Genomic DNA, 16,454 nt, shown 5'->3' on the forward strand with positions numbered 1-16,454 from the left:
GAATTGTAGCGGGTGAGATTCCAAGGCTCGACCACATGGAATGAATTTCTAGAATGACACCAGTTTGGAGATATGCGCCCAGTTACTCGACGTGAAGGTGCACTGTTGTTCCACTTACTTTTTTTCAACGGAATGCTCTTTTATGCATTAAAGTACTAAAGTAACTGGAACGCCCATGTACTTTGTCGCACAATTTGGCAAACAATATCTCGAAACTGGTGTCCCCCTAGAAATTCACTTGAAATGGATACGTCTTGCCAGCTCACCGGCTACAACTTATAAATGACAAATGCGCTGCAAACTAATAATTTAAAATCTTAATCAGTGCAGGTATTTTAATGAGTTAAATATGTGTTTCGATTTCTGCTGCTAGAATTGTCCGCCTCTGAATAATTCAGCTCAAGAACACGCATTATCCTATCTACCATAGGCGATATTTGCAACTTCCGTAAACCAAAAATAATTGCGCCGCATAACACATTGATGTTAACCGCTGAATTTGTCACTTCGATCCAGTGACGTTACAGGGCAATGTCTGACTAGAATTGATGTACCTACCTGTTCTAACCTGCGCCTCTGCCCCTATGACGCAAAAGAAGAGAAACATGAGATACGAATTGGCGTTCCAGTGCTACTTAGCCTGAAATAACCCTTTGATTCAAGCATGTAACAAATCGCGGAGAAATGACAATCACGTAGATAGTTTAGAAAGTTGCAATTTATGGCAATGAATAACAATATTTTATCATGCATTAAAATGCATTCTTATCCCTGTCTGCGTGCATATTTGTGCATGAGTGTATCTGTGTGTTTCTATGGGTGCGCGTGTGTGCGGGCTTAAGTATTACTGTTATGAGTACAGGAGCAACCTATTGTTTATTGCGTCATGATTCTCCCTTTTCAAGGCTATCAAATATCAAAGAATGGGATCAAGTAAGAACCTGAAAATCTTCATCTATGGAATAGCATGATGACGGAGCAAGGCACTGGAAGTGGTAAGGGAATACATCTGTTTAGGGTAGGTAGTGACCCCAGATCCGCATCATGAGACTGAAATAATCAGAAGAATAAGAATGGGCTGGGGTGCGTTTGGCAGGCATTCTCAGATCATGAATAGCAGGTTGCCATTATCCCTCAAGAGAAAAGTGTATAACAGCTGTGTCTTATCAGTACTCACGTACGGGGCAGAAAAATGAAGGTTTACGAAAAGGGTTCTACTTAAATTGAGGACGACGCAACGAGCTATGGAAAGAATAATGATGGGTGTAACGTTAAGGGATAACAAAAGAGCAGATTGGGTGAGGGAACAAACGCGAGTTAATGACGTCTTAGTTGAAATCAAGAAAAAGAAATGGGCATGGGCACGACATGTAATGAGGAGGGAAGATAATCGATGGTAATTAAGGGTTACGGACTGGATTCCAAAGAAAGGGAAACGTAGCAGGTGGCGGCAGAAACTTAGGTGGGCGGATGAGATTAAGAAGTTTGCAGGGACGACATGGCCACAGTTAGTACATGACCGGGGTAGTTGGAGAAGTATGGGAGAGGCCATTGCCCTGCAGTGGGCGTAACCAGGCTGATGATAATGATGATGATGATGATGACGAGGATGATGACAGAGCAGCCATCTAGAAATGACGAGGTCATTCTATATTTTTATAGCATCTGTCTTGACACATCGCCATTTCTTCACAACCACTTGTATAACTAACTGGCCAATAGTATGCGTTGCCAAAACTGGAAGTTCAGAAATCCTCGTGGGCTTTGTCAGTGCCTTGCTGTGGCTGAAAAAATTGCACCTGTCCCTGCAGCCATTGGCTACATGGTGAGACCTCAACGCGAATGCAAAAAATAAATAAAAATAAAATAAAAGTATGGCGTTGTACGCACCCAAATCACGATCTGATTATGAGGCACGTCGTACTGGGGTCTGTGGAATAACTTTGACCACCTGGGGTTCCTTAACGTCACCTACATCTAAGCACTCGGGTCTCATGGTGGTGCGAGGACATTCAGGCTGTAAAACTGAACTGTCACCTACTATGAGATATTGTAAATACTCATATAAGGCCGTCACTTCAGTGAACAATTCGTCGAGGTCACTGGAACTTTTCTTCAAGTGCAAACTGTAATAGAGGTATACAGGGCGCTTCAGATAACTTTATCCAGAGTTTAAAACTATGTCGATGGACTCTAAGAAGACGCGAACAAATGCATGTTGCTAGCTTTCTGTATGTAATGTGTCACGATATGTTTTGTATATTGCTTAATTACATTAGTGAAAAATAATTACCCCCCTTTGAAGCAACGAACCTAGGAAAAAAAAATCCAAACAGAAAGGTGCAGAGCGGTTTGCAAAATGTCCGACTATGCCGTTTGTCTTTCTATCTATTAGGTATTAGTGTTTTTCCGCTTACTGCAGACGCCCCAGAAATAAAATTTAAAAAAATACCACGTGACATGCCTGCTTGCGCGTCGCGATTGCTGCGCTACGAAGCATTTCTCGCACAAACGAACATATAGCACATCAGGCTAAGTGCTATGTTCGTTCGTGCGCGGAGCATTTGGGAGTGCTGAAATCACAATGCGCAAGCCGGCATGTCACGTGGTATTCTTTTAATATTATTTCTCGGGCATCTGCAGTAAGCGGGAAAACACTAATAACTAATAGATAGAAAGACAAACGGCATATTCGGACGTTTTGCAAACCGCTATGCAACTTGCTAATTGGAATTTTTTTCTTACGTTCGTTGCTTCAGAGGTTATTTAATTAATCTTGACTGATCATCTAATTAACCAAATACAAAAAAATATCGTGACACACTACGAACAAAATTGAGTAATATACATTTGGTCGCGTCGTCTCAGAGTGCATCGGCATATTTTGAAACTCCGGCTAAAGTTATCGGAAACATTATAATATATATATATATATATATATATATATATATATATATATATATATATATATATATATATATATATATATGGTGGGTGTGGGGTTCGGAGCGTTGGTCAGGCCCAGCCCCCCTCCTACCATACAAACGAAAATTTTCTGCCTATCGTTGCGGGAAAGAAAGCACAATGAGAGGAATAGATAAGTGGATCGCAAGGCGAAAACTAAGCATAAATACCAAAACCACAAAATAGCCATCCTCTACGTGAAAGGAAGGCTATTTTCTTAGACACAAGGGCCACTATGATTGCATTAGCTTGCAGAACCCATGTGGTATTAGCATTAACAAATTATAAAAAATTTGGAGCTCAGATATTGTCACACATTTATTAAGTAATAACAACGGTCTTTTTTTTTTTTGTTTAGAAAGAAGGTGTATGCAGTGGATCGTATCTAGCTCCAATTCTTAGCGACCTGCTCCTAGCAAGATATGGCAGATGCCTCGTGACATTGTAATGTTTTAATAATCTGCAGCTGGTGTTAAGTTTCGGCAGCTCTGCTCCGTCGAGGCGCGCGCTCATGCCTGCCGTTCCGGCCCATTTCATACGATTCCATTGAAGAAGTCGGATGTAGCGCAAAAATCTGGCAATTGTCTATTATGCGTAAGCATGCCTTGCCACCGAAAAGACATGGGTAGACGCGCTCAAGCTAGGAAAAGCATGTAAGCTATACTAAGCAAAATCGTAGTAGCCGAGCCAAGCGATGCTTACGCATTAGTAGGCAATTCTCAAAACTTATGTAGTTGTTTTTATGAAAATGAAAGGCAACATTACTGACGGTCCACCGAGTTGAAATGCAATCGCTTCGTAATGGCGAACGCTCACTGCAAAATGCTGAAACTACCTTCCTGCCATCCTTGCTTCCTTTCAAAAAGGCTGCGACTTGTGGTAATAACATGTGATTTCAAAATATTCTTTTGCCAGTGTAATGTATACACAGATTGTAGCGACTGCACCTTCGTCTTGCGAGATAATCATAGGAGCTAAGCCACATGTACCTAAGTCGGCATCGGCAGCTACGTGAAACGAAGCCCATTTTGAAATTTGAAACATTCAGGATGTGGGCTTCGGTTTTCGGTAGTATGTGGTCTTTGAACACAGGTGTAAGTATGATGTAGATGCTTGTGGAATAAAACGTGCCAACAAGATGCTTGGATGGGTTCGGCTGTGTTGCTGAGTTTTATGTAGATTCCATGTCCATTAATTACGGCAATGTCTCGTTGTCTAGCAAGAAGCTTCGTTTCGGTAAGGTGTATGACTCGTGGTACCAAACTAAAATCTGCCTATATAGCAAAATGCGGGCATACAAAAGTCTACTTAAACCATTTACTGGCTGGTTAACAATATTGCTGGTCTTCCAGAAGATCTGCAAAAGCTTCATAAATACGAATATTAGTCATCATCATCGTGATCAACCTATTTTATGTCCAGAGTAGGACGAAGATCTCTTCCTGCGACCTCCAAATACCCCTGTCCTGTGCCAACCAATTCCATATTGCGCCTGCAAATTTCCCAATCATCACCCCCTGCCCAGCTACATTTTGTCTCTTAATGTCAATTAGAATATCGGCTATATCTTTTTGCTGTCTGATCCACACCGCTCACTTCCTGCCCATTAACGCTACGCCTAACATTATTCTTTCCATCGCTCTTTGCGCGGTCCGTAACTTGTTCTCGAGCTTCTTTGTCAACCTCCAAGTTTCTGCCCCATATGTTAGCACCGGTAGAACCCATTGTCTGTAACCTTTCTTTTCAATCATAGTGGTAAGCTTTCACTCAGAATCTGGCGATGTCTGCCGTATGTACAACAACCCATCTTTACTCTTCTGTAAATTTTCTTCTCAGGATCAGCATCCCACGTGAGTAATTGACCTAGGTAAACGTAAGCCTTCGCATAATCTGAAGGTTGATTGGCAATCCTGAACTCTTGTTTCCTTGCGAAGCTCTTGAGCATTATCTTTGTCATCTGCATATTAACCTTAAACCCCACTGTTACACTTTCTCTGTTAAGGTCATCAACCATATGTTGCGATTTGTACTCAGTGTTGCTGAAAGAGACAATATCAGCTGCAAACCGAAGGTTGCTGAGATATTCGCCTTTGATCCTCACTTCTAAGCTTTCCCAGTTTAATAGCTTGAATACTTCCTCCAAGCAAGCAGTGAATTGTGATGGAGAGGTTGCGTCCTCTTGGCATGACCCCTTTCTTTGTAATCTTTCTATTTTTCTTGTGGAGAATCAAGGTAGTTGTGGAACCTGTATATATTTTTTAAATAGTCACGCATATCTCCTGTACTCCTTGATTACGCCGCAAATCCTGTCGTGGCAAAACCAACCGGATTCGTGGTGCTCTCATGAGTGTACGAGGTGGTCATATTTTCTCTACTGCGAAAATTGCTTCCTTTGTTTACGCAAACACATATTTTTTTATATGCATAGAGGTAATTAATCCCAACAACGGATATAAACTTACCAAACACCATTATTTTACCGTACATTTGCCTTTCCCTTGGAGCTCAAGAATATTTTTTGACATGTTGCATCTCGCTTAGTTTCTTACAGAAACGTTTTGATATTTTATTTGGCACATACTAGTGCTATATGAAGAATAAACACAGTAGTAAAGATATTATAGGCAATGCCTTTAGTATCTTGACAGTTAAAGGTTTGTAGTAGTACTCAATTAGGTGCTGGTCACCTAGTTCAGTCAATTTAGAAACTCAAAACAATACACATCTGTGTGAGGTGTAGCTCTTGAAAAAATAATTTCTACTCGGATAAGCTATCAAGGTGAACACGAAGTTATTCGAATGAGCAGCAATAGTGCCTTGTTTGGTAACAGAAAATCATTGCATTTACACAAATGTTTCGTCAGATGTACACAACAGATTCAGTGTGCGCAGAACTTCTGGCAAACCTATTGTGCTGATCTTGAGCAAGGAACAGCGAATCCGGTACTCTTATACAACGCTGATGTACCCATGCTCTGATGCAGCGCCTATGTCAATGCAGGGATAAACCTTCATTTGTTATACAATGGCCGCGAAGGCTGTACGTCGTGGTCATAGCCACAATGCCTACATTTTATCGCCCCACTGACACGGCGCCCTTCGGCTCCTGCTCGAATCAGTCATTGGTTAATGACACATTGACATGTGCATAGGCACCGCCACGGAGCACCAACTTACGGCTGACGCTGGGTTTCGCTACCAAGAACGCAGCTGAAAAAAGAAACAGCAAGTGCACAGATCGAACAATGTTCTACGATTGATGGACTCATAATCACCTTATCACACTGCATATTGGAGGGAATAAAAAACGTGAACGAGTGACCCGCATATGAGTTGGTGTTACAGAGGAAAATCATGTGATTCCCGTAGAAAAAGCCCATTCGTCCGTCCTACTACAGCGGTAAGCGTTTCTTGGTTTAGTCATTGGTTTTCAGTATTGGGGCCTAAATGGGGCGGAAGTAGAAATCCGGGGCGCATCGTGTATGCGGCACTTGAAGTAAATTTAGAAAATTAAAATTAAAATAGAAGAAAGTGATGAAAAGGAAAGCGCGTTGGTTTCACATCCTGAAAAACCAGGTATATGCCCCTGTCGAAGCTCCTTCGAATGGCGCCACGCAATTAACTTTTTTTGCCCAGTATTCACATTGCTTAAATATTTTCCTCTCTCTATATTGCAGTAGAGCGCGCCAGCTCATTGCTCAAAGACTCATTCAGTATCCTGTAGTCTCGAAAAAACACTACAAATGACAGAAATAGGGAAGGGCTAAAGGAACGCTGAACAATGATTATTTTCAGTTTTATATACGAACGCCACAAATAAGTGAGCACTTCCATTATTGTGCACCTACCATTCGGAGCCTGGTAAGGGATTCCCTCTGAAAATAATAAAGAATATATATTAATGACGCAAGAAGCGTTCAGACAACACATAACTACATCATGTAAGTAGATTATTATTTCCAGGTTTTAAAGTCGCAAGAACGTTTTGCTCAAGGAACTCTATAGCTATGGTTGTTGCGCATAAAAGTTATCGAAAGTATGCTGCCTATATTGTCTCGCTATTCCGGCCTTGCGAAAATAGATGTCCAGCGAAACTGTTCAAAACCACCGCGATAACTGCTGAATTAGGTATGCAATGCCGTATAATGCAATGGTGGCAACAATCGCTGTGTGGTCGCCATGGTACACAGCGCGACCGCTTTCGCTACATTCGTGGCCAAGAATAGAATCAAGGACGATCTGTACCACGTGGTTGGTTGATTGGGGTTGTTGAAGCATGCGAGTCGAACGTTGTCATGACAAACCACAGGACTCAGTCCACAGGTTTGGGAATCTCAGCATTAAATTCCCCAACGATCAGGAACATTCGGGTCCTTCCTGGCTTGGCGCTTGCGCTGAGCCTCCTGGGAACGAAGTTCCCCAATTTTGGGAGCACACCGCTGTTATACGTATTGATGCTTCTTTTCCCGTTGCCGCTCCTTGTGTAATATTTACCGAAAAACGTATTCGGAGAGCGCTACGTGCTTCGCGTTGTTAGGAGGAGCACTCTATCACCCACCATTCTTGCGACTTGGATGTTTGTTTTGTGCTTGTTCTTTATTCAGACGAATGCTCTGCTGTATTTTGTATGCGTGATAACAAAGAATGTAGGCAATTTTCGGCTGAGTGGCTGAAGGTATTTTTACTTTTCGTGAGGGCGAACCTGCTAAAAATCCCGACCAACAAGAGGCTAACAGCTTGGCTGTAAACTATTAATACTGCTACACGAACATTGCTATGAATTTTTCAGTTTACCGGTGATCCCTTTTTGCCAAAGCATTACTGTCATCACACTATCTCTCTACGCAAGAGGCCTTTACTGTAGCCAGAATATGGTGAGCATTCTGCTAATATGACAGCGAGACTGGCGTTTCTAATCATAGCTCGCTGATGTCAAATCAAATAACAGCGCAAAAGACAGGACGGGTAGGAGCAAACGAATGAAGCGTCAGCTGTAGGCCAATTTTTATACCGCACGCATATATCATCTTCATCATCGTCATCAGCCCATTTTATCTCCACTGCAGGATGAAGGCCTCTCCCCGCGATCTGCAATTACCCCTGTCATGCGCCAGCTAATTCCAATTAGCACCCGAAAATTTTCTAATTTAGTCGCATCACCTAGTCTTCTGTTGTCCTCTACTGTGCTTCCCTTCTCTTGGTACCCATTCTGTCACCCTAATGGTCCAACCGTTACCTACTCTACGCATTCCATGACCCGCCCAACGCCATTTTTTTCTCTTCATGTCACTTCGAATGTCGTCTATACCCGTTTGCTCTCTGATCCAAACCGCTCCCTTTCCGTCTCTTAAAGTTATGCCTAGCATTCTTCGTTCCATCGCGCCTTGCGTAGTCCTTGACTTGTTCTCAAGCTTCTTTATCAGTCTCCAAGTCTCTGCCTCATATGTCATTACCGGTAAAATGCACTGATTGTACACCTTCCTTTTCAATGTTACGGTAAGCTTCCAGTCAAGAGCTCACAATGTCTGCCGTATGCGATCCAACCAATTTTTATTCTTCTGTGAACTTCCTTCTCATGGTGAGGGTTCCCTGTGTTTAGTTGACCTAGGTAAGTGTACTCATTTACATACTCTAGAGACTGACTGGCGATCCCGAATTCTTGTTCCCTTGCCCGGTTATTCATCATTATCTTTGTCTCCTGCATATTAATCTTCAGCCCCACTCTTACACTCTCTCCGTTAAAGTTCTCAGTCATTTGTTGTAACTCGTCTGTAGTGTTGCTGAATAGAACAATGTCATAGGTAAACCGAAGGTTGCTGATGTATTGGCCGTCGATCCTTACTCCTAAGCATTCCCAGTTTAATAGCTTGCATATCTCTTCCAAGTACGCAGTGAATAGCATTGGAGAGATCGTCTGACTGTCTGAGAGTCTGAGAGTCTGACTGTCTGAGAGTCTGTCTGACTCCTTTCTTTATAGGTATCTGCCTACTTTTCTTGTGTAGAATTAAGGTGGCTGTGGAATCTCTGTAGATATTTTCCAAGGTATTTACTTAAGCGGTCCGTACTGCTTGATTACGCAATGCCTCTATGACTGCTTGTATCTGTACTGAAGCCAATGCTTTTTCGTAATCTATAAAAGCGATATAGAGAGGCTTATTGTACTCTGCGGATTTCTCCATTAGCTAAATAATGACATGGATGTGATCCATTGTAGAGAATCACTTCCTGAAGCCCGCCTGCTCCTTTGGTTGACTAAAGTCCAGTGTTGCCCTTATCCTATTGGAGATTATTTTGGTAAATGTTTGATATAATACTTGGAGTAGGCTAATAGGCCCATAATTTTTCAGTTCTTTAACGTCTCCCTTTTTGTGGATTAGTATAATGTTTGCATTCTTCCAGTTTTCTGGGACTTTTGCAGTTGATAGACATTTCGTATAGAAAGCCGCCAGTTTTTCAAGGATTAGGTCTCCTCCAGCTTTGATTAAATCGACTGTTATTCCATCTTCTCGTGCCGCTTTCCCCCGTTTCATGTGTTGCAAGGCCCTCCTGACCCCATCTCTAGTTATAGGAGGAATTTTTGTATCCTGTTCATTATCGTTTCGAATGGAGTCCTCCTGAGTCTTCTGGGTACTGTACAGGTGAGTATAGAATTCTTCCGCTGCATTTATTATGCCTTCGAGATTGCTGATGATATTACCCTGCTTATTTCTCAGTGCATACATCTTCGTTTGTCCTATGCCAAGTTTTCTTCTCACTGATTTCAGGTTGCGTAAATTTTTTACGGTGTTCTCGGTCTTTCTCACGTTATAATTTCGAATATTCCTTATTTTGGCCTTGTTGATGATTTTTCACAATTCCGTGAACCCTATATTATTTTTATAGTTAGCCACTTTCATTTTTTGTCGTTTTTTTATTAGGCCTTTTGTTACTGAGGAGAGCTTGCCTACTGGGTGCCTTGGTGCCTTGCCTCCCACTTCAGTTGCCGCCTCTGAAGCCAGCTTCGTTACGGTTTCATTCATTACCTACCGCCTCTAAGTTTGCCTGTTTCTTCTTTACTAATTTTACTCTTTCTCTCTTCAAATTGAGGTGAATCCTAGCCCTGACTGGCTCAAGATCACTGCACTTTACCGTACCTATCACTTTTACATCCTGCACTATGCTGGGATCGGCAGAAAGTGTGAAATCAGTTTGATTCCATATATATATATACACAACTGGCGGCATAGGTGTCGACTACAGGGACGTTCCTGGGTCCGAACCCCCTCAGGAGTTTTCCGGGAAGGGTAAAGCCTCCCCCCTCGCCCCCATAAAGTATAATCAGCGGAATTCTGTTACCTAGAAAATTTGACACTTATTTTGAGTTGGCACAGCTTAATTGGCAGAAGAATTAAGTTGGCACAGAAGAATTATTCTGTTCGTTCTCGTGACCATGGTCCCCTGCGAGTTATTTAGCTAGATAAACGTACGCCATCGCAGACGTTAAAGGCTGATTGGCGATCCTGAACTGTAGTTCCTTTGCTAGGTTATTGAGCATTATGTTTGTCTTCTACATACTAATCTTCAACCCCAATCTCTCTTAAGGTTCTCTATCATTTTTCGCAATTTGCACCCTGTGTTGCTGAACCGGACAATGTTATCTGCAAAGCGAAGGTTGCCGAGATATTCACCATTGATCCTCACTCCTGAGCCTTCCCAGTTAAAAGCTTCAATACTTCTTCCAAGCATGCAGTCAATAGTTTTGTAGAGATTGTGTCTATTTGCCTGAGTTTTTTCTTTAGAGGAGACTCTCTTCTTTTCTCGACGAGAATCAAGATAGCTGTAGAATCTAGGTATTTTCCAAAATATTCACGTATGCCTGATGTACTCCTCGATTACACAGCAAATTTTATCGTGACGAAACCAACCTGATTAGTGGTTCTCTCCTAAGCGCACGGAATGATAAGATTCTCGCAGCCGCGAAGATTGTTTCCTTTGTATAGGCAAGCCCATATTTTTTGTATCTATAGAACCAAACCGCAAGAGGAGATTAAAGTACCAAACACCACTACTGTACATACATTTGCCTTTACCATCGTGCTCAAGAATATTTTTAGACATATGGTGTCTGGCCTAATTAGTTATTTGGAGAAATGTTTTCATATTTCATTTCGCATATACTTGCGCAATACGTAGAATGAATACAGCAATAAAGAAGTCCTAGGCGATGTCTTTAGTATATTGTCAGTTAAAAGTTTGTATGAGTGTTACGCGATGCTGATCACCTAGTTGACTCCATTTAAAAACTTAAAACAATGCACATCTGTCTGGGGTGCAGGTTTTCAAAAAAATATCTTCTATTCGCATAAGCTATCAAGCCGAACACGTTGATTACCCAAATGTTTAATCCAATCTACAGGACAGAATAAGTCTACGCGGAACTTCTGGCACCCTTACTGTGCTGCCCTTGAATAAAGATTATTGCAGGGTTAAACTTCTATTTGTACTACAACGACCGCGAAGGCTACGCGACGTGGTCATAGCCACAGTGTCTACGTTTTGTCGCCCTGCTGACGCGATTCCCTTTAGCTCCTGCTGAAATCATCCATTCCCTAATGGCACATTGACATGTATACATGCACCGCTACGGAGCACCAACTTACGGGTGTCGCTGGGTTGCCCAACCAAGAACGGAGCTGAAAAAAGAAACAAGTGCACAGATCGGACAATGTTCTACGCTTGAAGAAATCATTATCATCTTCTCGCACTGCATATTCGAGTGAATAAGAAACGCGATTGAGTCACTTGGATATGAGTATTTCTTACAAAGGAAAATCATGTGATTCGCGTACAATAAACTTGTTCGTCCGACCTACTACATCGGTAAGCGTTGCTTGGTTTAGGCACTTCTTTTAAGTATCGGTGCCTAAATGTTGTGGAAGTAGAAATTCGGGTCGCATTGCGCATGTGGCACTTGAAGTAAATTTCTAAAACGAAAAATAAAATGAAGGGAGGCGATGGCATACAAGGTGTATTTTATTGTTCTACCATCAGCGCTCCGTAATTTCTATTGTCGTAATAGTTAAAAATGGCGCATTATGAGGAAGCAGGTAAATGCCCCTGTAGACGCTCCTTCGCATGGCGCCACATAATTCACTTTTCTTGCACAGCTTTAACGTTGCTTAAATATTTTTCGTTCTAGACATTACAATAAAGCACGCTATCTTATTGCTCACAGACTGATTCGCAAACCTCTATAGTCTCGAACAAATACTACGTATGACAGAACGAGTGAACGGCTCAAGGAACGCGGAACAATGGTTATTCTCAGTTTTATATAAGAACAGCACACATTAAGTGAACACTTCCAGTGTCTTGTATACCTACCTCTTGGAGCCTGGTATGGGATTCTCTCTGAAAAGAAAAAAAATATGTTAATGGCGCAAGATACGATCACGCAACAGATAACTACACCATGTAAGTAGATTATTCCTTCCGGGTTTTTAAGTCGCTAGAATGTTTCACTCAAGCAGCTCTGTAGCTATGGTTGTTGCCCATAAAAGTTATCGGAAGTATGCTGCCTATATTGTCTCGCTATTCCGGCCTTGCGAAAGTGGTTGTCCAGCGACGCCATTGAAAACTAGCACAACTGCTGAAGTGGTTATGCAATGCTTTAAAATTTCGTGGTAGTGTCAATCACTTTGTGGCAGCTATGGTACGCCGCGGTTGGTTCCGCTACCACTCTCGCTACATTCGAGGCCACGAATAAATCCAAGCTCGACATGTGCCGCGTGGTTGGTTTATTGGGGTTGTTGTAGCAGGCCAGTCCAAAGCTGCTACTGGCAAATGACAGAAACCAGTCATTCTGGGGTTTCGCAATGTCGCTAATAAAGTCGCCGACGAATAATAAAATTCTGGTCCTCTCTGGCTTGGCGCTTGCCCTGAGCCTGTTAAGAGAGAAGTTAGTCAATTTTGGCAGCTTTGCCGTTTCTTTTCCCTTTGCCGCTCCTCGTATTCACGCTGTCCCTTGGCAGTCCTAACTATGCGTTGCTTACGCATAGCGGTGCTCCAACAAGAATAAAATCAGTTGCCAGGCTGGTTCTTTTATATATGAAAGGCTCGTGACGCCACCCCCAACGTCGCAATCTGCCGTCGCAGCGGCAGTTTGCGCAACTGTGATCTTTATCCGGAAGCGCCTGCGGCGATCGCTGCGTGTTTCACATTGGTAGCGGGAGCACGTTATCATCAATTATGTGATTTGCATACTTGTTTTGTGCTTGTTACTTACTGAAACCAATTTTGTGCTGCTTGTGGTATGCGTGATACGAAAGAAGGTATGCACTTTTAGGTTGAATTGTTGAAGGTTTTTTTTTTTTTTCGCGACGACGATGGCTGCGAAAAATCCCTGCCAACTAGAGGCTAACAGCTTCGCTATAATATTCTCACGGGGACGTTAGCATTATAGACCTACTGTATTTACGATATATATACAAGCAGAGTCAATGTAGTTAAGATGGCTAACGAGTAACAACACGCAGCAGCCAGCGTCTTGCGATCTTCTTCCTTTCTCTTCTTTTATCTTTCTGTAACAGGACCCGCGGGTGCTGAAGTGCCGTCTCGGCGAATGTTAGGCGAAGAACTGCGAGCGAAGTATAGCTTCAGCAGCGAAACGTTCACAATGTCAACAGGCGGCGGACTTCAGTTAGGATCAAACTATAACTGCGAGACCTCGTAATTGACGACGTTAACTTGACGTAGGACTTTATAAGGCCTTGTGCAGCGAGAGAGAAGCATCTGGGAGAGGCCGACCCGACGACATGAAGACCAAAGGAGCATCCAAGCACCTAGGGCGAACTTAACATCGCAATGGCACCAATCGTAACGCTCTTTTTCTATATGCTGCGAGGCTAATAAACACGATCGGGCGACTTGACGCGCCATATGAGCGGGATCGATGACTTCACGAGCGTACTCAGTCGTAACACGTGGCATAAAAACGAGGATGGTCTCAAACGGCAATGTGGGGTCGCGACCATACAAAAGTTAAAAGGGTGAATATCCTGCGGTGTCATGTGGGGACGAGTTATACGCTTATGTCACGTAGGTCAGCGTGGCGTCCCAGTCGCAGTGATTGTTGGAGACGTACATCGACAGCATCTCTATGAGTCTTCGGTTGAGACGTTCCGTAAGACCGTTCGTTTGTAGGTGGAAGGCGGTGGATAGCTTGTGCTCAGTGGCACAAGAGCGGAGGAGGTCATCGACAACTCGAGACAAGAACGAGCGGCCGCCGTGTGTAAGTAACTGTCGAGGTGCACTGTGATGGAGAATGACGTCGTGGAGGAGAAAATCGGCGACGTCTGTTGCGCAAATAGTTGGCAACGCCTTTGTTATCGCATAGCGTGTCGCGTAGTCAGTAGTGACGGCGATCCACTTATTCCCTCTAGTCGTCGTCACAAAAGGGCCAAGCAGGTCAAGGCCTACGGGGAAGAACGTTTCAGAGGGAACTTGAATTAGATGAACTCGTCCGACAGGTGGCAGGGGAGGTTTCTTCCGGCGCTGACAAAATTCGCAAGTTGCGACATAACCACGCACGGAGAGGTAGAGACCCGGCCAGAATAACTGGCGTCGTACGTGGTCGTATGTACGCAAAACACTAAGGTGTCCCGCCGTCGGTGCGTCTTGAAGTTGTTCGAGAAGGACGGATCGCAGATGACGAGGAAGGACAAGGAGCAACTCAGGGCCGTCAGCCCTGAGTTGCTTTTCTTTTTTTTTTCTTTGCTATTTTTCTTTTCATTTTTATTTTTATTCTTTTGCATCCTTTTTTATTCCTTATTTGATGTGCTGCATACTTCCGTTGTTGGTTTGCGATATATTGCGTCTATCCAATGTATTGTTTCTCCCTCCGTGGCTCCTGACCAGCCTTCCAAAAGCACCCATTGTGACGGTCTTTAGATACTTGTAGATGACATTTTAATGTTTTATCAAACTAACCATTACGTTATTACTCTAACCACTTCGTTTACATAATAAGCTTACCGCTTATTTTTGAGGCTCATTTCCTACAATTGGAATCGCCTTTTTAGAGCGCAGCTCTCAGGGTCATGCATTGAGCTTCGGGGGCATCGGTGTCCCTCGGCGTAGCCGAGCGAATGAGCACAACGAAGGATGAAAGAGGAAACGCGCAGAACAGCGAGAGATGAAAGACGACGAGAGCAATGAGAGCGCGAGGAGGAAAGCGGAGGAGAGTATGGCGGTAGGGTGAAGAGCAGAGCACAGTGCCGCACGAGCCGTGGTAAACAGCGTAACCAGGCATGCGGTAGGCGCGTCCTCCAATACTATGGAGGAACAAAAGAGCTAGGAGAGAGCATTACGTCACGCAGCCAGCCTTGGCAAGCGAACGCTCCGTGAAGAGCATACATTTGCTGAGTGGTGGGGCAACACGTGACCTCTTGCGTCGAGATCACGGAGCAGAAATCGAGATTTCCTAAGACGTTTGGTTCCTAGTAGCTACACCAGTAGTTCTTATTCAGTGCGCCCTTGTTCGGCTGCCCTGCCGTGGCTCTGTCTGCAGAGCGGGAGCACTAAAAATAACAGTGCACTTTGACGTGCGATCACATGTTCGGCGACCAGGTTTGGCTTCGAACGCGTTGCACGATGCTCCCTCCTAAGTTTTTCCTTCCTCGATGACTAATACCATATACCATATATGAAAACAAAGCGATGAACTGGGACTTGCATGCGCTACTTCGCCTGCTCGCTGTCGCAAGAGAATGCGCTCCTCACGAGCCACGCATTCCAGTGTTCACGGTTTCTTTCTGAACAACGAGCGTGGCAAGCGGTAGAAATGATTCGTGTGGCGCGATTGCTAAATGAGCTGCCCAAGTAGAGAGTCAGATCCGAGAGAACCCTGACGTTGACAATCAAATTCGTTGCCACAATATATCGCGAATTGAAAGCACCTAAACAGCTGCGCTCAAAATTCGCATTAGGGAGTATTGTAATCGTCGTTGAACATTTTCGACAGCTTCCAACGTCTTTTCTTATTTTATTTTGGCGACGCCTTTTCAAAAAGAAGCAGTATGGTTAAGCGAGTCCCCATGCCAAACGCTTGCGATGGGTGAGATCTACAGCAGCGCTTGAGAGCTCGTTTTCTGGTATTCAATATCGAAGATCTGAGCGTTGCTAGAGATAGCCACAACACCATCTTAGATAAAACGCCATCCCCTACTACTTGAACTGATGTTCCCCCGTCTGGCATCAACAACCCGAAAGCAAAGTGTGCGTCATACCAGACCACCATTAGCGGCGCACACATCGGTCTTATACATTCATCTAAAGCTACGCGCGCTTTGGACATTGGTATAAACGTTCTTTGCCGTTGTCAATGAGACCTGGTTACTGGCGCTAAAACGTCAAAGGTATATATGGTGATCCAATGTTTTAAAGCATTTCTACGCGTCCTTAAAAAGCCACGCACTTACACAGTGCGTAAAAAAAAAAAAAAAAATAAGGTG

The 16,454-nt window shown here is 43.5% G+C and overlaps 1 long non-coding RNA gene across 1 annotated transcript; it reads right to left on the reverse strand.

Annotated features, from left to right (window-relative positions):
* Positions 1-6,140: 6,140 nt before the first annotated feature.
* Positions 6,141-12,526, reverse strand: LOC129384794 (uncharacterized). The gene is made up of 4 exons (XR_008612432.2): positions 12,328-12,526; positions 11,604-11,636; positions 6,813-6,839; positions 6,141-6,174 (listed from the first exon to the last, which is right to left on the reverse strand). It is a non-coding gene; the product is annotated as an uncharacterized lncRNA (long non-coding RNA).
* Between the last annotated feature and the right edge of the window lie 3,928 nt (positions 12,527-16,454).

The sequence above is a fragment of the Dermacentor andersoni genome, chromosome 5, assembly GCF_023375885.2.
Source record: "Dermacentor andersoni chromosome 5, qqDerAnde1_hic_scaffold, whole genome shotgun sequence".
Taxonomy (NCBI): Eukaryota; Metazoa; Arthropoda; class Arachnida; order Ixodida; family Ixodidae; genus Dermacentor; species Dermacentor andersoni.